The sequence below is a fragment of the Protopterus annectens genome, chromosome 3.part1 (genome assembly GCF_019279795.1).
Source record: "Protopterus annectens isolate FY-2018-M chromosome 3.part1, PAN1.0, whole genome shotgun sequence".
Classification (NCBI taxonomy): Eukaryota; Metazoa; Chordata; order Ceratodontiformes; family Protopteridae; genus Protopterus; species Protopterus annectens.
The window spans coordinates 177,662,313-177,683,657 of record NC_056732.1 but is presented as its reverse complement, the minus strand read 5'-3'; the positions used below and the strand labels follow the sequence as shown (position 1 = coordinate 177,683,657).

The 21,345-nt window shown below is 47.6% G+C and overlaps 1 protein-coding gene across 5 annotated transcripts in view; it reads left to right on the top strand.

The window, feature by feature from the left end:
* EPC1 (enhancer of polycomb homolog 1) overlaps positions 1 to 21,345 on the top strand; it is a 1,950,735-nt gene that overhangs the window by 1,452,465 nt on the left and 476,925 nt on the right. The gene's annotated exons all lie outside the window — the stretch shown is intronic.

Here is a 21,345-nt window from a genome sequence, read left to right as displayed (position 1 = left end):
GCGGCCACAAAAAAGGAGTTGGCTGAAACTTCTTCGTCTGTCCATCCCCCTAATAAGGAATCTAGGACAATGGACAGATATGAGAAGCGGATGTTTGCATCAGCGACCTTCTCCATGAGGTCGCTGAACTATTTGTGCCACTTTACCCGCTTTCAAAGGGATCTCCTTAAAGAGCTAGGAGATACCTTCAAGATCCATCAGCTCCGGGGGTCCAGGCTAAGGTTACCACCCAGCTGGCGACTCTTAATTTGGTAGTAAACTCCTCCATGCGGCTCATCTCTTACGCAGCTGATGGTGCGAGTAGGGTCGCAGGCACAGGTGTAGCCTTGAGGAGGCATGCCTGGATGCAGTTATGTAACTTTGCGGAACCCTTCAGGGTGTCTTTCACAAACACCCTCTTTGATGGTTCTGCTCTTTTTGGACCACAGATGGATACCCTTACCAGGTGTGAGCAGGAAGGCAAGAACTCTCTCTGCTGTAGGAGTCTGTTTTTCCACTCCTTCAAGACCGTATCCCAAGGGTCAGAAGAGTGGGAAGGTGTGGTCCCTGAAACCCCAGGGAGCCGTGCCGTGACGCACGTGGAGAGTTCCCCTCCAAGGGCAGAGGAGGGAACAACAATAGACGCTGCCCTCAGGGCAGAGGGGGTCCGCAAAATCAGGGCCAAAGAGAATCTTTCTCTGACAAGCCCTTCCAGCATCACTGAGGTGCTGCCCGGCTGTCCACCTTCGGAGGCAGTCAGGGGAAGATTATCGCTGTACCCAAAAGCCTGGCAAAGTACAACACAAGACAAATGGGTACTGTCTATCATATCCGAAGGCTACAAGATCCCTTCCTTCGCACTCCCAACAAATCTCTTCCAGATGTTCCACCCAATCTAAGGGATCAAGCAGTTCAAGAAATTTCAAAACTGCTAAGAAAAAGACCCATCCAGTCAGTCCCAGCAGGCCAGCAAGGATCTGGAATTTACTCAAGGTTCTTTTTGGTACCAAAAAGGACAGGGGACTGGAGACCCATTCTGGATCTCAGCAGACTAAACAGGTCTGTTCAAAGAACGAAGTTCCGGATGGTCACGCTACAGTCCATTTTACCCTTTCTGGGTCAGGACAATTGGATGTGCTCCAGAGATCTTCAGGATGCGTACTACCACATCAAAATGGACAGACGCTCCAGAAGATTCCTCCGCTTCCGGCTGGGAGCCAGTCATTATCAGTTCAGAGCTCTGCCCTTTGGTCTCACTACAGCCCCCAGGGGTGTTCATCAAATGTTTGGCAGTAGTTACTGCTCACCTGAGATGGCAAGGATTCCAGGTGTTTCCATATTTAGATGACTGGCTCCTTACTGCAACCACCAGGCATTACCTGCTGCGAGCCAGAGACTACACCATCCAACCTTGCTCCAAACTAGGCATCACGATAAATTTCGAAAAGTCTGCATTGTCGCCTTGTCAATCTATTACCTTTATAGGCGCAAACTTAAATACAAAGGACATGTCAGCAAGACTTCCATTAGATAGAGTGCTAGACATTCGCCGACATGTTCAAGCCATATTAGGATGCAAAAAAATTCAGGCGAGATTCGTCCTAAAGACATTGGGTCTCATGGCAGTGGCTATCATATTAGTCCCCCTTGCTCGTTTTCATATGAGGGTTCTTCAGTGGATGCTGTTCACCCAATGGTCTTACCAACAACTTCCAATGTCTCATAAAATATTGATAACACAGACATGCAAAAACCAACTTGCTTGGTGGATGGTTTCCCCATCAGTACCCCGGGGCAGACCATTTGCTCTCCCTCCTCCAGTGGATACGGTGACCACGGATGCCTCCCTGATAAGGGGGGGGGGGGGGGCATTTTCAGGGCAGAACAGTTCAAGGCACCTGGCAGCCTCACGAGTACCATCTGCATATCAATGTCTTTGAGATGAGGGCTGTGCTTTTGGCGTTGCATGCTCTTCACAACTCTCTTCCTACCAGGACCATTGCAGTTCAAACAGACAATATGTCAGTAGTGTGGTACATCAACAATCAGGCAGGAACCAGGTCCTACCCCCCTATGTCGAGAAGCACTCAGACTCTGGCAGTGGGCGATCTCTTCCCAACGGTTTGATAGCAGCGCACATCCCTGGGAAGTCCAACGATCTGAAGTAGTTACTTCATTTGATCTGCAACCTGTGGGTGTCGGATCCGATCCAGCAGCTTTCCAAGCTCCAAGATCCGAGCTCCTAGCTCCTCTCCCCTACCCATAATCGCCTACTACCAACCACATTACGTCAGATAATTTTTTGCCGCGGCTGAAGAAGCTTCCCTGTGAAGAGCTCCTGGCTGGGTGAGATCATTGCTGGTTTTAAAACAACTTTTTTCAAACAAAGTTGTCGTTGTGTGTGTTAGCCCCTTTTTCTACTTCTTGTGCTAGTTTTGGTGAAGGGCCTAAGGCCGTTTTTTCTAAATGTACTGAGTGTGGCCACAAGCTTTCCCCAGCTGATGGCCACACTCAGTGCGTTTTGTGCCTGGGGGCAACCCATTTGTCAGAGGCCTGCCAGATCTGCGCGGCCTTTAACCCCCGGGCCCTTCAGGATAGGAAGAACAAGCTGATCCTGGCGGGAAAGCTCCCCCAGGAGTCAGCTTCTTCTTCCTCTCCCATTCGGGCTCCAGCTGCTTCTGCAGCTTCGTAGCCGTCTATCCCCTTAGCTCTACCCGGGACTCGACCTCCCTCATCGGGTTTGAGCTCTGGAGAAACTAGTGCCTCTTCCCTTAGAGAAGAGGCACAAGGATAAGGAAGGACATAGGTCCCACAAAAGGCGGGCCGAACCTCATCCTTCGGCTCCGCCAGTGAAACTGCTTAAGTCTCCCTCGAGGGTCTCCAGATCCCCCTCCTCTCGGCGCCGTTCGCCCTGTTTCTCGCCGGAGGAGGAGGATAGGTCTCCCTCGAGATCTTCGAGGCGGCCCTCCCGGCCCGCCTCTACTACTTCATCCAGGTCGACCCGAAGCATCTCCGAAGCGGATATGGATCGGATGATGCGTCAGTTCTTACAGACCCAAATGCAGATGGGGGGATGCTCTTGCCCCCCCCCTGCGGGGGAATGCGGCCCCCATATTTGCCCCGATCACTCCTTCTCTGACTCGTTTTCGGGTCTCTGAGTCATCGGATCCAGGCCCTTTCGGACCCGGGGAATTGGCACCGATAGCTGTGGTCTCTTCGACACCGACTATACCTTAGAGCTTGTCGGACCCGAGCTCTCGGGGCCGAGAGCTGAGCGTCGGATCCGAGGGAGTTGCTGTGTCTTCGGCGCTGTTGGCTTCTGAGCACACCTCTGCCTCTGCGCCGACTGCATCGGCTCCAACCCCGATACCTTCCTCGGATACGAGGAGATTGCTCTCAGAGGCTGGCGAGAGTGGCTCTCCTTCGGCTTTTGAGGTAGTGGAGAGGGTACTGTCGAGGTCCTCCAGATCCCCGACCCGGGCTTTGGATCCATCCGTACCCCCACTGTATGAGGGTCTGTCTTCCATCATCCGTCCATCGGGACAGCCTGCCCAAGCCCTCCAGCTAGCTCCCGTCGAGGAAAAACAACCCGTGGATGAGCCCTCTTCGGACAGTCCCACCGAGGAGGTCCCTCGGAAACATCGGTGCAAAAGGAGGCACCTGGACTCCCCCGAGTCCATTACCACAGACACAGACTTAGATGATACGGAGGGTTCCCCAAAGTCACCCCCTGAAGATGTCTCCTTTGGAGACATCATGGAAATGTTGCGTATCAGAGGGGGGTGGTCAGCCCAAAAGCCCTCCCTTGATGAGTCCGTGTTCCTGGAGGCCTTAGAGGCAGGCCCATCTACCTCCTGGGTGTCCCCTCCGGCCGACCCCCTGGTGGACTTAATTACCACCAGGGCGTGGAAGGAGCCCGACACCATGAAGCCAAATCCCTAGGCGCCCTGATAAAGTCCTCAGCCCACCCACTGATAGACCGTCTTGGGCCAAAGGAACCCCCGTTGATGCTATGTTGGTGGCGGCAGCCACCAAGAAAGAACTTGCGCAGGAGAGTTCTTCGGTTCACCCGCCGGATAAGGAATCTCGAGCGCTTGACCGGATTGGGAAGCGGATGTTTGCTTCAGCGACCTTTTCCATAAGAGCGCTGAATTATATGGCACATGGGCTACAGCGAGACTTGATTAAGGAATACGCTGCAGCCCCCCCCCCCCGGAGTCCATGTCGGGCCCAGACAAGAAGGTTTTTGAGACTCGAATGGCCACTCTAAAATCCATCTCCAATACATCTATGCGGCTTCTCTCCCATGCAACAGAGGGAGCCGCTAGAGCTAGCGGAGCCGGGGTTGTCTTGCGACGTCTCTCCTGGCTCCGTCTTTGCGACTTCACGGATCCCTTCAAGGTGTCCTTCGCGAACGCCCCTTTTGACGGTTCTGCCTTGTTTGGCAAAACTGTTCACGACACGCTGGTCCAAAGCGAAAAGGATGGGAAGACACTGTCTGCCGTCGGAGTCCGCTTCTCTAATCCCCAAAGATCCTTCTCCAGGAATCAGAGGGGACAAAAGAAGCTGTGGTTCCGTAAGTCTCCGCAATCCCGTCCTGCTGCGGACCACTCGTCCTCTAGAGGCAGCGGAGGACAAGGTGGACGCCGGCCCAGAGGCAGAGGGGGGCCGCGTAATTTCGGGTCTAGAGAACCTTTCTCGGACAGACCCGCACAACAGCCCTGAGGGCTTGCCCGACTGTCCCTCTCTGGAGGCAGTCGGGGGGGCGGTTGTCGGAGCACCTGTCAAACTGGGAGTCCCTTACAACAGATCGATGGGTGCTCCGGATCATATCCAGAGGATACTCCATTCCGTTCATAAACCTTCCCCCCAAACCCAGATATCTCCCCGATGTCCCACCCGATCAGAGGGAGGCAGCGGCTTTGGAGATTTCAAAGCTGCTAAGAAAAAGAGCCATCCAGCCCTTCCCCCCAGATCAGTCCGGATTGGGTTATTACTCCAGGTTCTTTTTGGTGCCAAAGAAAACGGGGGACCTCAGACCCATCTTAGACCTTTCCGCTCTGAACCTGTTCATACCAAAGGAAAAGTTCCGGATGGTCACTCTCCAATCAATTCTCCCCCTTCTGCGGGAGAACGACTGGATGTGCTCGTTAGACCTCAAGGATGCGTATTACCACATCTTAATGGACAGACGATCCAGGAGGTTCCTCCGCTTCCAGCTCGGAGCCAGTCATTATCAATTCATGGTTCTTCCATTCGGCCTCACCTCAGCCCCCAGAGTGTTCACCAAGGTCATGGCAGTGGTTGCAGCCCACCTGAGACTCCAGGGCATTCAGGTCTTTCCCTACCTAGACGACTGGCTCCTCGCCACGACCAACAGGCATCAGCTCTGTGTGGCGAGAGATTATGCTCTGTCTCTGGCCCACAACCTAGGCATCTCAGTGAACGAGCAGAAATCCTGCCTGTGCCCCACTCAAGCCCTAGAATTCATAGGGGCCAGGTTAGATACACGAATTTCCCGAGTTGTTCTAACGTCAGTCAGGCTGAACAGCTTGTCGTATCAGGTGTTAGCCCTTCTTTGGAGCCCTGTTCCTCCGGCAGAGTTAGTCCTGAGGGCACTGGGGTCTGTGTCAGCAGCGATCGGTCTCTCTCTTCATGCCCGTCTGCGAATGCGCATATTACAATGGACCCTTCAAGTCCAATGGTCCCTGTCGATCCACCCGTTAAGCACACCAGTACCCCTGAGCAGGGTGTGCAGGGACTCCCTTCTGTGGTGGTTACAGGCACAGGAACTCAGAGAAGGGAGGCCCTTTGTGATCCCCCCGGTCGAAGCCACGTTGACCACAGATGCTTCTCGCCTCGGGTGGGGGGGGCATTGTTCAGGCAGATCCGTTCAAGGCACGTGAACTTCCCTAGAGACCGCATTGCATATCAATGTCCTAGAGATGAGGGCAGTGCTTTTGGCGTTGCAAGCTCTCCACGACCTTCTTCCCCTGGGGACTATGGCAATCCAGACGGACAACATGTCAGTAGTCTGGTATATAAACAAACAAGGAGGGACCAGATCTTATCCCCTGTGTCGAGAAGCCATGAGAGTGTGGAAATGGGCGAGTTCCACCAACCGCTTTCTGATAGCAACGCACATTCCGGGATGGTCCAACATATTAGCGGACAAGCTAAGTCGAGTGCTCCTCACTCCATACGAGTGGTCTCTGAATCCGTCTGTTGCGAAACAGATCTTCCACAAATGGGGTCACCCTCACTGCGATCTTTTCACTTCTCCTTTAAACACAAAATGCAGCGAGTACTTTGCGATAGTTCCCCCCAGAGGGGAGACCCCCAGAGATGCTCTAGTCCATGCTTGGCCTCCCAGACTCCTTTATGCTTATCCCCCCCTCCCACTCATGATGAAATTCATCTAGAAAGCCTGTCAGTTGGGGAGTAGAGTTATCCTCATAGCCCCATTCTGGCCTCGACAGATCTGGTTCCCCTTTTTGCGGTCTCACAGTATGGCTCCTCCATGGATTCTGGATCCCAGTCCAGACCTAATCTCACATCCACTGAGATGCCATACCCGAAACCTGGTCAATCTCAAACTTGCTGCTTGGTTGATCCAGTTCCATTAATGGCTAGGACTCCCGGTATCTCATCCCCCATTAAGGCCATTCTGGTGGCGGCTCATAAACCGTCTACCAGAAAACTTTACAACAGTAAATGGAAACGTTTTTCCATCTGGGCCAAAGACAAAGACTTGGACCAATTTACTGTCCCTATTCCGACTATTCTGGACTTCCTTTCCCTGCTTTTTAGTCAGGGAGCAAGTGCCTCCACGGTCAAGGTGCAGTTGGCAGCCATCTCCCATTTTCATTTGGGGGATGGCATAGGCTCCTTAGCATCTACAAAGTTGTGCAAAACCTTCTTAAGAGGCGTTTTTCTTTTGAAACCACCTGTAAAGACTGTGGTTCCCCCGTGGGATCTCACTCTGGTCTTGCAAGCCTTGACGAGACCACCTTTCGAGCCTGTGGCCTCGGTTCCGTTGAAGTTCTTATCTTGGAAAACGGCTTTCTTGGTGGCTATTACTTCAGCCAAGAGGGTTTCAGAATTACAAGCTCTGTGCATCAAACCTCCATACCTTATCTTTTACAAGGATAGAGTGTCCCTCAGGACTAATCCATCTTTCTTGCCTAAGGTGGCTACAGAATCAAATATTAATCAATCAAAAAATCTGCCTGTATTTTTCCCAAATTTTCACAACAAAGGTGAATACACGTTGCACAAATTGGATGTACACAGACAACTGCGTTTTTGCTTGCACAGGACTAGAGAGTTTTGCAAGTCGGACCAGTTATTTGTTTCTTATGCAAAGTCAGCCATGGGCAAGGCAATTGCTAAAGTGACTGTAGCAAATTGGATCTGTCAGTGCATTATGCTGGGATACACTTCGTCTGGTAAGCCAGCTCCGGTTGGTGTCCGTGCTCATTCCACAAGATCTGTAGCTACCTCAACAGCCTTTTGGTCTAGGGTTCCAGTAGACGATAGTTGTTCAGCAGCTACCTGGTCCTCATCTCATACGTTCATTTCTCATTACAAGCTGGATATGATTTCCAGGAGTAGGGCTTCTTTTGGCTCCGTGGTGCTTCGGAATATCCTTCCATAAGGACCACCCAGGTTCTTGTAGGTTAGCTGGGGACTCTGTCCCACAGGTTACAGATCAAATGAAGTAACTACTTCAGATAAAGAAGTTATGTACTCACCATAACGTTCCATCTGAGTAGATACTTCATTTGTCTGCAACCGACCCCCCCCCCTGCCATCCCCCGAACCTGTCAGGAATTTTTCTGATCATTCGGAGTTGGTTTCTGTCTCAAGTTGGTAAGGCAAAAAAAACGATCTGAGGTAATGTGGTTGGTAGTAGGGGATTATGGGTAGGGGGAGGAGCTCAGATCTTGGAGCTTGGAAAGCTGCCGGATCGGATCCGACACCCACAGGTTGCAGACAAATGAAGTATCTACTCAGATGGAATGTTATGGTGGTACATAACTTCTTTTTATAGCGGACAGGCTGAGCAGAGCAATTCTCGTGCCTCACGAGTGGTCTCTCAATCAGACAGTGGCGGACCAAATCTTCCACAAATGGGGTCAGCCTTCCTGCGACCTTTTTGCCACCCCCTTCAACAGCAAGTGCAACAATTTCCTCTCTCTCCTCCCTCTTCCTGGGCACTCCCCCAGAGACGCTCTAGTTCACGATTGGCCTCAGGGACTTCTTTATGTATTCCCTCCGTTCCCCCTGATTCCCAAATTGATACAGAAAGCTGCCACATTGGAATGCAAGATGATCCTCATTGCCCCTTACTGGCCTCGACAAATTTGGTTCCCGTTCCTGCATCATTACCTTCTGGAACAGCCCTGGACTCAGTTCCGGACATCCTGATCCATCAGTAGGGCAGTTTGCACCAATCTTTCCAGGTCACTGCTTGGTTGCTCCACTTCCGACCTTAGCCAGGCTTCCTAACATCTCCCACTCAGTGCGTGAAATCATCTTATCGCACAAGTCTACCACTGGAAAGACTTATGCTAGTAAGTGGAAACATTTCTCTTTCTGGGCAGAGGCTAGGAATATAGATCCCTTTTCAGCCCCTGTGCACCATATTCTGGATTTTTTAGCGGAACTTTTTCGTGCTGGATCTTCTGGCACGATTAGAGTGCAGTTAGCTGCAATTTAAAACTTTCATACAGGTCTATCGGATACTGGTATTATGTCCCATAAGCTTTGTAAAGCTTTTCTCAAAGGGACTACTTTACTCAGGCCCCCAGTGAGAGATCCCCTACCTCCGTGGGATCTAAATTTGATCTTGGCTTCCCTAATACTGCCCCCCTTTGAACCGGCAGCTTCTTGTTCCTTGAAGTTTCTTTCTTGGAAAACCCTTTTTCTGGTTGCAATTACTTCAGCCAGAAGAGTTTCTGAGCTTCAGACCATTTGTGTTCACCCTCCTTATCTAGTTTTCCACAATGACAGTGTCTCAGGACTAATCCTTCCTTCCTTCCAAAGGTTTCTTCTGACAATAACTTGAATCAGTCTATTGATCTGCCTGTGTTTTTTCCAAATTATTCCAACATGGCGGAATACAAATTGCATCAGTTGGATATTCATAGACAGTTGCGCTTTTACTTGCATAGAACTAAGCAAATAAGAAAATCAGACCAGCTGTTCCTGTCCTATGCTTAGGGCAAACAAGGTCTACCTGTGTCGAAAGTAAACCTTATCAAGGTGGTTGACATCTATCATTATATTTACATATCAGCTAAGGGATAAAGAGCTTCCTGCTAAACTCCACTAGAGCTCTAGCTACTTCAGTGGCTTTTCAGGCAAGATTGCCAGTAGAAACTATTTGTGCGGCAGCTACATGGGCCAATCCACATACCTTTATTTCACATTATAAGCTGGACGTGGCCTCTAGGAGCCGAGCTGATTTTGATTCCACTGTTCTGAAGAGTCTGTTCCGATGAGCCACCCAGGATTTTGAGGTGCTAGGGACGCTGTCCCAACCAGTAAGAATGAAGGCGAGATAGACAACTTAACATTAAGAAGTTATGTACCTACCATAACGTTCCATGTTAGTGGTCTTCTTCTCGCCTTCTTTCTTGCGTCCCACCCTCCATCCCCCTATCCTAGTAGACCGAGAAGAATTCCTTATGTTTTTATCACTGGCTGAGTCTTCTCTGGCTATTATTTTTGACTAGCAGTCTCTCCAGTAGGATTCATGCATCCTGCCACATGTTTACTGTATTATTATTATAATTGTTATTATTATGTCTGTAGTTAGGTTTACCAAACGAGATCTGGGTATCTAGCGCCAGGCATCATGGGATATAGGAGGGCCTCGAGCCAGTAAGCAGCTCTCGAACTTTTGAAGATGGCCGAGTCGGAGCCGAGAATCGTGTCCGAGCCCAACCAGCAAGAAAGAAGGCGAGAAGAAAACTAACATGGAACATTATGGTAGGTACATAACTTCTTATTTTTGCTCCACCTTTGATAGCAGGAACAAGAGGGGCTGCTTAGATCCACCCCTAGCAGCAGAATTAATTCACAAGGTCTGTTTAGAAAGCAGAGATAATTATTCCTTCTTTACCCAGAAGCTTGCTAGAGATGCAGCATTCAAACCAGACATTACCTTCTGCTGCATGCTGAACTTTTTAGGCTGTGACAGACTTCAGCAGACATTTTCCATATCTGTACAAATGATTCAACTATTGTGATGCAGTTCTGTCAAGAATCAGGAGAGGTAAGGTATAGTTATACATGTGTACACACATACAACACTTCTCTGGTGCTTGATTGTGGATTAGTTCTGCTGCTGTCATTCAAAACAGGACTCTATGCAGGTGTCAAGTAAAGTCCTAGTTTTACATGTGCTAATAATGAATGCAGCCGCTTTCCTTTTGAAAGGTCTGCATGCTAATTTTTCAGCAAGTTATCACTGTTGTATTCTAGGATCATTTTTTTTAACTACTTCTGAATGCTGTGATTCATCAGCTAGCATTCCACAGCCTTTTCATTTGCTTGTGGACCTAGATTAACCATTAAAGATCTGTATTTAACCACCATAGAGGAGGGTGCATATGCAAAACTGCTTGGTTATATTAAATGATAGTTAAAATGTAGCCATTATGTAAGGAATTGCAGTCATTAAGACTAGTGTGAAGTTAGGCTAACCACTAGACCAACACTTCCTTAGCATAGGTGGCCCAGCTTCCAGAGCTATACCTTCCCTCAAGGCTTTGGCTGACTCCTTCCCATGTAAGGCCATTGGTAGTGTGCAAGGGACTTCAGTCAGTGCCACCTTCAGAACTTTCATGCTGCTCTTGCCAAGTAGTTTATTGTAGTACATGACCAGAGTGTTGCCAGTCTTTCAGCTGGTTTGCTCCAGAGAAAAGAAAAGCACTCTAGTGGGGAATTTTCTTTCTTTCTGTAGTTCTGTACTATTTGATGTCTGATAGTGATACTTATTTGGATTCTCATATTAGAGTTAATTGTATTGACAGCAGTCTCGTAAAGAACTTTACTACTATTGTCCATTTTGCATTGTCCTAGAGCATGACATGGATACGTTTGTGTTTATGACCAGTTTCTCCAATGGAGAGCAGTCAGGAAAAATGTAAAATCTTTCTGGAAATTTGTGACTGATAAAGGGGAGTGTGCCTGGTTCCTTAATGCTGCAGGCTTAGCCAGAGCCTCCAATAACATCCCAGCAAAGAAAAAAAAAAGTAGGCAGTGTGAAGAGAACCAGCAAGAGAGACAGGATATTCCCTTTTATTCTGGCCTCACTAAGTCTGCTGGCTCCAGATGAAGTGCTTTCACAACCCCAATCTTAGGAGTTGCTGCTTGTCAAGACCTCTTCTGCAGGCTGGCAAGGTATCCATTATGCTCATGTTCTCCTTAATCAAAGAAATAGATGTATCTTCCTTTGCCAAAGGATTCTCTTTCAGAGGCTTGTGTTATTACTAGGGTTGAGGGAGAAATCCCTATAGTCTTGTTTTTGCAAGGGGATTCCTGGGGGGGCAGGTCGAGATCTCAGTTGTTCTTCTGTGATTCGAGTCCTTTAATGCAATTCTTTCTGAAGTCTGAGTCCCAGAATACCAAAGGTCAAATCAGTGCCTGCCAGTTTGCCTCAGCTTAGGTTGGGTGGTGTGTCAGTCCACCCGCTTCCCAGACTTCTCAACAGCTTTTGTAGTTGGCTGTGAATTTAATTTATTTCCCGAAGTCCAAACAGCCATCCCCGGAACTACCTGCAGTGTCAGTGGGCCCTTTGGGGGAGAGAAGTGGAACTTCCTTTGGAGGATTCAGCTTCCCTGTTAATGAGGCAGAAGACCCAGCCCATGCCTTTCAACCTCTTTGAGCAAGAAATCTGGACAAAGCTGTAAGTAATGGAGGGGCAAATGCCCAAGAATAGGGATAGTTTTTAAATACTGCTATTACACACTTAAAAAGTTGATAGAATAACAAGTTTTGCATTAACATTAATTTTATGAAGGATATGAAGTGTGAATCTTGAATGTATGTTATTTACTCAATTCGGTTCTTGATTTGCCAGTCATTTGTCAAAAAAAAAAAACAATTTTATGAGAAGCAAGCCAAAATATGAGGCAAAAAGTTAGACATTCTGTGAAAATCTTTACCGTTGAGCGGTATGACCCAGCCTATATGGGTCAAATTCCTTCTCTCATTCCCTATGAGGCAGACATAGAGGACACCTTGTTTGCTTCTCCACCAGAGGATTTCTCCTTTGAAGACATGCTTCATAAGGTGAAGGAATAATTCAAGTGGAAGTCTGAGTACTCAGAGGGCTAGCCTAGACGTAGAGCTTTCATAAGGTTTTTACCTGAGCCCAGGGCATTTTCTTTTCCTCTGGTCAGTCATGTCATGGAAGATGTTTTAGTGCACTTAGATACCTTCCCTCTTGCACTCAGGAAGCTTAACTTTTTTTTACATGGTTACAGAAAACGTTCCTGTAACATTTTAGCTGATACAGCCGGGGTGTCACTGGGTTCCAGCAAAGGGTCCACTTTGCTTTCATCCAACTTGTTAGTGACAGGGAGAATAAAATACTTGACTGTTATGGAATGAGAGGGGGAATGTACACTTCTCCTTTCTGCAAGATTCACATGATTTCTTATCAGCAATCCCTGCTGGAGAAGATGAGGGCTAAGGGAGAAGGGATTTTGGATCTGAAGAAGGCAGAGCTTGCACTATGTGATCTCTCTGTTGAAGTTGCTGGGCAGTAAAAAAAAAGTGGATATGATGCTCTTGATGCATCACGTAGGGCAGCAACTTCTGGATCTGCAATGCAGAGATATGCCTTTCTGTAGACTCCATCCCTACAGGACCATGTGAAGATATGGAGATCCTTAATGTCTCATTAGTCCGAGATCTCCCTTTTGAATGCCCTGATGAAGGTATCTTTAAAAGACTGTAGGACTGCAGAGCTTTACAATCAGTGAAGCATGAATTTTGATCCTAGGTACCCAAGTTCAGCAACAATTGTAGCACAAAATCTTGGACTTTATTCAATGTGCTGCTTTGGAGTATAAAGGTTGTAAAGGGGGAGGTTAAGGTTAGAAAACTGTGGCCAGCAAGACCAAAGGATGAGCCTGGGAGCCACTAAGACCTTGACCCCCCTCAAAAAAAAAAAACACCCCTCCTTCCTGCCGTCTTCCTCACCCCCTTCATTATAGATAGTAGGGTGCCTTGTCGTTTTTGTCTAGAATTGTGAAAACATAATACAGGACCAGTGGGTCTTAAAGATCCTACAACAGGACTACAAGTTGCAGTTTCTTAATTACCGAAAGTGAAGGGGGAATCCCTTCCGAGTCCTTCCATTTCACTGTTGCAATATTCATTACAATAGGGATCCCCCACCAAGGGCGGCCTGACATCCAGCTAGTATACTAAAGCCTTTACGTTTTTAAGATACACTGTACATAACATGTATGCTCCTCACATAGCATGGATCATAAAGGTGACATCCAGACGTACCATCCTCAGAACTTTTGCTGCCAGTCAGAATGCCATCTCTTGATAGTCTGTCTGAATGCCCATTCCAGATAAGTGCTCGGTTGGGGTTTTTGTCTTTTTCTTTTGTATCGTTGCTTGTGGGGTTTCATGTCATTCAAGAAGGGTAAATGCCAGTGTGGGAGACGGATTCCTCATAAAGACCATCATGAGCATGTTTTGTCTGTGTACTTCCCACGACCATACATCCTGTTCAGTTAGTCAGGCCTTTGTTCCTAAGACTCTTTGTAGTTGCCTTTCTTCCTCGGCCTTGTATTTCAGAAGGAGCATCTTAAGCTTTCAGCTAACGACACAGTGGAAGGAACTTCCCACTCCAAATGACAGCCATCTGTGCAGAAGGTCAAGAATTCTAGGTGTTATTCTTCTGCTGTGCATCCTGTGCCAGACATCTCTCCTGAGGCTAGTGAAAGCCCTGGAGGATCACCTGGTTATGGCTTTGGATTCTTCTGCCATGACCGTTTTGGAGGCCTGCATGGATTCAACCTTGCACACATCCTTGGAGGCCTTGCAGATGTCTGCTTCGGACATTCAGGTGGAACTGTGGCTGATTATTTAAGGGAGGAGGGCCAAGGGGTGTTACTCAGATTTTGGTCAGGGAGGAAGTTCCAACTGCTATTGTTGAATGCCGTCCAGGGTCAAAGCCTTCTAAGTTTTGTAAGGTGGACGTCCTCTTGAAGGAAAAAACAAAAGACTAACCATATTTCTCCAGCTGCTAAGGACCCACAGAGTGAGTGGCAGAATTTCACTCGGGGGGGTTTAATGTTTTGATGGCTTTGAAACCCCCTCATGGAGTCTCTGATGTTCTTCGTGTTTCACTGTTGCAGTCATTACATTTAGGGTAATCTGCTGGCAGGTTGCCCTCAGTTGGCCTGATTAACAAAGTCTTGGGTCCTGCGTCGGTTGCTGTCCCTTCTTTCATGACGTCAGGCCGTCAAGGGTATAAAACATGCAGCTGACGCCATTACATCAGTCTTTCTTGCAGTGCGGTGCCCGAAGCAGAAGTAGTTCGCAAGTGCCGGTCGGCCGACTCCTGAAATTTACGTTTTCGAGTTTCAAAACCAAAGTCTTCAACTTAAAGCGAAGTACCCCATTGGGGAAACTTTTTCTTGCTCCTTAGCGATGTCAGTAAAAGTTAATAATTGGATTACTTGTGGAAAGCAAATACCTCATAAAGATTTTCATTTGTACTATATTCCTTGCCTAGGCCCTGACCACGATGTACTTTGCTGATGGTTTGGTGCTTTATTTAATCAGCGCACTATCTGTCGCCGGTACATTTTTGCCTCTAAATATTTCGGTTCTCGGTTTAATTATCCAGAAATGATGTCGGTTAGCCATCTGACCACCGGGATTCCGAAAAAAACGCAAAGATAAAGACAGACCGTTGAGGTCCAAAACTGCCGACGATGCTTCTCCTAAACCAGTCGCCGGTACTCAGTGAGGCACTTTCGCAGCCCCTGATACCTGCTACTTCTGACTTGCAGGCCTCTACTGAGACCCATTCCGGAGTCCGGTATGCCGCGAGATGCTTCACCTATGGAACCCGCGGATGTCTCTGCCTTGGATGGGTCCAGAGCCACTGTGCAGGCACCGGCTTCTGAGGGTGTATTCAGGCCTGTAGACTTGCATATTAAACCGACTCCGCCTTCTATACCAAGGCCTAAATCTCGATCTGTCTAAAAAAGACGACCAGGCCACATGTTCAGGCCCCTATGCCTAAAAAACAAATTATCAAAATGGCGGAAAATCTAATTACTCTAATCAGGGGTAGTCAACCCCCCTCTTCTAAGAGGCCTAGGGCTGAGCTTGACTATGAACCTTCTGATCAGGACTCTGTTTCTTCTGACTCTTCTAATGACCTGGATTTATCCATACCTACTTATGAGGATTCTGATGCACAGGATTCCATTCCCTCTGCTCCCCCCCCCCCCCCGAGGACTTTTCTTTTGGGGAAACTTTACATACCTTAAGGGAGCATTTCCACTGGGAAAGTCAGGAATTTTCTGATTCATAAAAGAGGCTTGGGGATGTCCTTCTTCTACCTCAGTATAAGCATTTTGGCTATACCTCCTGTACTAGACATTGTTGATGTGTTTTCGGAATCCAGTATGGCCCCCTGATTCCCTGCCTCCGGCTCCTAGTAAACCTGATGGATACTACAGGGTTCCTGAGTCCCATAAGTTTCTTTTCAAAAATCCTGTTGCAGATCCAGAAACCATTTCTCAGGGGCCCAAGGGCATTAAGGCTTCTACTGCTAAACATCCTGCCCCTTCTGATAGAGACTCCAGGGCGCTGGATAGATGGGGTAAAAAGGTTTATACTTCTGCAACATTGGCAATCAGGGCTTTAAACTGTCAATTTCATATGTTAAAATATCAACAGCATATTATTGGACTACTTAAACAGAAAATAATGTTGATTTCTGACTGTGTGGAAAATAAAGATTTACAGGATTTATTGCATTCTGCTGAACAAGTTGGAAAACATACTTTGCAGTGTGGTTTTGATTCTTTAGAGGCCTCTTGCAGGACTGCTGTTACTGGGTCTGTGCTTAGAAGGCATGCTTGGCTTAAGGAGCTATCTCTGCTTGATCATATTAAAGCGAAATTGTTGGATGCTCCTTTAAATTAGGACCGCCTGTTTGGCAATAAGGCTGAAGAAGTTCTAAAAAAAAGATGGAAGATAAAGGTAAATCTATGCAAACTGTAAAAGATTTATTACAAGTGCAACCTCCAAGATTTAGTAGGCACTGGCCTACTAAGAATTGGTCCTTTCTGGTTCCTTCCAGATCCTCTCAAGCCAAACCCAGACACACCAAAAGCACCAGGTTTCAGTCCCAGGGGACTCTCAGAACTAAGCAGTGGGGGGGGCCTCCACTTCCAAATCTGGAAATAACAAGACACCTCCCTATGGTGAACAGTCTCAATGACTTTCCTTTAAAATTACCAAGCACTTACCTTTTAGCCTCCCCTTTAGGGGGAAGATTGCTCTTCATGCAAAAAACTGGGAACTCGTAAGCCAGGACTAATTGGTTTTAAATATAGTGTCCCAGGGATACAGATTTCATTTCCACACATTGCCAGCACCAAACGGGTGGTCAGACCTGCCCCCAAATCAGTGGGCAGAGGCTCAAAAACAAGTACTTTCCCCTCTTAAACATGGGGGCTATTCAACTGGTACCAGAAGAGGAAATGGGACAAGGTTTCTATTCCAGGCTTTTCCTGGTACCCAGAAAAGACAAATCATGGCGTCCAATTCTGGACCTGTCTAAACACCTTTCTGGACTTTCTAAAATTCAAGATGTTGACTCTTCTCCAGTTACTTCCTATGCTAGGCAAAGATGCCTGGTTGGCAACTCTAGATTTAAGAAGCATACCTGCACATCCCAATCAGGGAATCTTGCAGAAGGTACCTACGCTTCAAAGCAGGCTACTTGCATTTTCAGTTCTCTGCACTGCCCTTTGGCTTGTCTACTGCGCCCAGGGTATTCACAAGGTGCCTGGCTCCAGTAATTGCATTTTGCAGGCAAAGAAATATTCAAGTATATCCATACCTGGATGGTTGTCTAATTCAGGCAGAAAACTAGGCCATACTTCTAAATCATCTGAAGCTATATGAACCTATGTTTGTAAAAAAGGTTCTAACTTGTCTGGGGTACACCATAAACAAAAATAAATCACAACTGGTACCCTCTCAACAGATTACATTCCTGGGTGCAAGCTTTAATACAACTGGCCGGATTGCTTTCCTCACGCCAGAGAAGCAAATTCATTTGGTAACTTACTTCAGACAAGTGGCCACAAAAACCCTGCTATCTGCAAGACAAATACCGCAAGCCTTGGGGTTCATGGCTTCCTGCATTCTTCTAATTCCATATGCAAGACTGCATATGAGGAAACTACAGTGGTACTTAAAAAAATCTATGGAGTCAACATTCGTACAGCCTGGAAACAATGATTTCTGTCATACCTTGCCTACGCCTGGAGTTCCTATGGTGGGCAGAGGCCTGCCACCCAAACAAGGGACTGCCATTCACACTACCCCCTGCTGCCCAAATCCTAACTACAGATGCATCAGACTCTTCATGGGGGGCTCACCTGGCAGGGAAGTGCATGGAACCCAAATCAAATACACCTACATATCAATCAAAAAGAAATGTTAGCTGTACAGAATGCTCTGACAGCCTTCAAGGACTACATTCTTCCAGGACAACTAATGGTAAAGACGGACAACACCATGGTTATGTGGTACATAAACAAGCAGGGGGAGTACACATTCCTACCCCCTCTGCAGAGTGGCCATGGCATTGTGGAACACAGCCTTGAGCTACCAAGTGCACCTACAAGCTCAATTCCTACCAGGAAAATGAAATACACTGGCAGACGGACTAAGCAGAAACTTCATCGACCCACACGAGTGGCAACTGGAACCAAGGATTTTCAACATGTTGATAAGCAAATGGGGGAGCCCAGATATAGACCTATTTGCTTCTCCCCAGAATTACCAGTTGGACAAATTTTGCACAAGGACTTACCACAAACAAGCCTGGAAAGTGTATGCTTTCTCCTTCAGCTGGAAAAAAACTATCAGTCTATGCCTTCCCCCCTCTGCCTCTGCTTTCCAAAGTACTGCTAAAAATTAAACAGGACAAACCAAGGATAATTTTGATTGCTCAAGACTGGCCGTGCCAACACTGATACCGCCTCCTGCTCAGTGTGTCACGGTTATCTCGATGGCACCTGCCTCAGACTCCTTCCCTGCTGTCTCAGCAGGAGAACCAGATTCTGCACCCTCAGCTTCCAACACTGAACCTAGCAGCCTAGCTAATTACTTAATCTCTCCTTTACCATCCCTCAGCAAAAGTGTGATGGATATAATTTTAGAGGCAAGGAGGCCTAGTACTAGAAAATCTTATGCTGAAAAATGGAAAAGATTCTGTGCCTGGAACCAGTCTCAAGGGATGAGCACAGCAGCACCCAGTTTACCTCAGATTTTACAATACTTAACTGAGATGCTTCACAAGGGCCTGTCTTTTTCCTCCATTAAAATACACACCTCATCCATTTCAGCTCATTATAACACAGAACCTCCCCTCTTCTCTCATCCACTGCTCAAGCAGTTCCTCAGAGGAGCCAAAAATTTGAGACCATCAGGAGAGAGATCCAACCCCAGCCTGGGACCTTAACTTTGTCTTGGAGAAACTCACTCTACCTCCTTTCGAGCCAGCTGCTACTGCAGACTTAAACTTTCTTTCTTGGAAAACAGCTTTCCTTTTAGCACTCACTTCAGCTAGAAGGGTATCTGAATTACAGGCCCTTATGGCAGTGGAGCCTTTCATCATCTTTCATGCAGACAGGGTGTCCCTCAGAACCAATCCATCCTTCATGCCCAAAGTGGTATCAAGTATGGCTCTTAATCAGTCCATTCATTTGCCAACCTTCTTTCCCAATCCACAGAATAAAGGGGAAATGGATACTGCATTTCTTAGATGTGCACAGACAATTTAGATTCTACTTGGACAGGACTAAACCTCAAAGGAAATCTGAACAACTGCTGGTGGCATTTGATGCAGGGGCAGAGGGAAAGGTTATTTCAAAACATACCATTTCTAAGTGGATAAGCCATTGCAGTCATTTCTGCTATAAACACCATGGAAAACCTATCCCCAGGGGATCAGACCTCACTGCACCAGGGCTGCATCTACCTCTACAGCCTTTCTATGAGGCGTCCCTACCAGGGACATCCTAGAAGCTGCTACCTGGAGTTCTGTACATACTTTCACCAAGCATTATCATTTGCCAATTTTCTCTAAATCCAGAGCTGGCTTTGCCGCTGCAGTCTTGCAGGGCTTTATAGCTGGCCCTAATGCTATCTAAATTCCTCCTCCCAACCATAGCTTTGGGAATCTAACCAAATATAATGACTGCAACAGTGAAACACGAAGAACATAGTACAGTTGTGTACACTTACCATAAATGTAGATGTTCCAGTGTATTCACTGTTGTAGTCCTGGTTACCCTCCCTCCAGCCCCCTAACTTATGTTGGCTATACCTCTACTTTCCTTTACTATGCTTAAAAGCCTTTTTGGTGTATTTGCTTTTTTGTTGGAGGTATATCTTTCTGCTTTTTTGTTTAATTGCTTCCCATTGGGGGGGGGCACCTGACATCTGGGGCAAGAAAAACTGATGTAATGGCGTCGGCTGCATGTTTTATACCCCTGACGACCTGACGTCATGGAAGAAGGGACATCAGCTGACGGAAGACCCAAGACTTTGTTAATCAGGCCAACTGAGGGCAACCTGCAAGCAGATAACCCAAATGTAATGACAGCAACAGCAAATGCACTCGAACATCTACATTTATGTTAAGTGTACACAACTGTACTACTTTGGTGCCAACAGTCTCAGGACCTGGAAAAGTCATACCTCGTCTAAGGGCAGAGTTTCTTTGGTGGGCAGCAGCATGTAACCACAACAAGAGACTTCCCTTTACTCAACCCCACGTCGCCCAGACCCTTACCACAGATGCATCAGATTATGCCTGGGTGGAGGGGGCACACGTGCATTCAGGGCCACTGGAGCCCAAGTCAAACTAATCTGCACATCAACCAAAATGAGGTGCTAGCTGTTCATTATGCTCTTGACAGCTTTCAGGTCCCTACTCTCACCAGGACTCCTGCTAATAAAAACAGACAACAGCACAGTTATATGGTACATCAACAAGCCGGGGGGAACCCACTCTGCAGGCTAGGCATGACCCCTGTGGAACACTGCCTTGGACATGCAGATTCATCTGCAAGCTCAATTCCTTCCAGGCAAACAAAACTCTCTGGCAGACGACTTAAGCAGAAATCTCCTAGACCCACATGTGTGGCAATTAGATGCCAGCACCTTCAGTATACTAATCCAGAAATGGGGACCCCAGTGGTGGACCTCTTTGCCTCCCCCTGCAATCACCAGCTCAGTAAATTCTGCACCAGGACCTTCACAGCAGGGCCTGGAAAGGGGATGCCGTATCCTTCCAGTGGGAAAACCTCTCAGTCTTTGCATTCCCCCCTCTGCCTCTTCTCTCTTGAGTATTACTCAAGATACGACAGGACAGATCAAGGACAGTACTGATTGCCCTGAACTGGCCACACCAGCACTGGTACCCACTACTGGCAGCCTGTCACCGGTGCCACCCTGGCACCTACCCCAGATCCCAACCCTCCTCACTCAGCAGGGGGGACAGATCTTGCATCCACAACTGCAAACCATGATTCTTGCAGCCTGGCTTATTCCTTAAATCCCCCCCCCCCCGGACTCGGTCTAAAGGAGAGGACAGAACACTGCCCTCCTTACCTCTAATCCTGGATTACTTGGCAGACGTACTCCACAGATGCCTGTCCTTCTCCATTAAGATCCATGCCTCTGCCGTTTCTGCTCATTACAACACTGAGCCCCACCTCTCTTCTCTCACCCTCTTATCATACAGTTCCTGAGAGGGGCAAACAACTTAAGGCCACCAAGGAGAGCACCCACCCCTGCTTGGGACCTTAAGTTTGTACTGGGAAAGCTCATGCTTACCCCTCTTTGAGCCTGCAGCATCAGCAGTTAAAATTCCTCTCTTGGAAAACAGCCTTGCTTCTGGCCATCACTTCAGCTAGAAGAGTGTCTGAGCTACAAGCACTTATGGCTGCGGAACCCTTCATTATTTTCCATGCTGACAGGGTTTCCCTCAGGACTTAACCCTTTCTTTATGCTTAAAGTGGTGTCCATTGTAGCTCTCAACCAATCTGTCCATTTGCCAACCTTCTT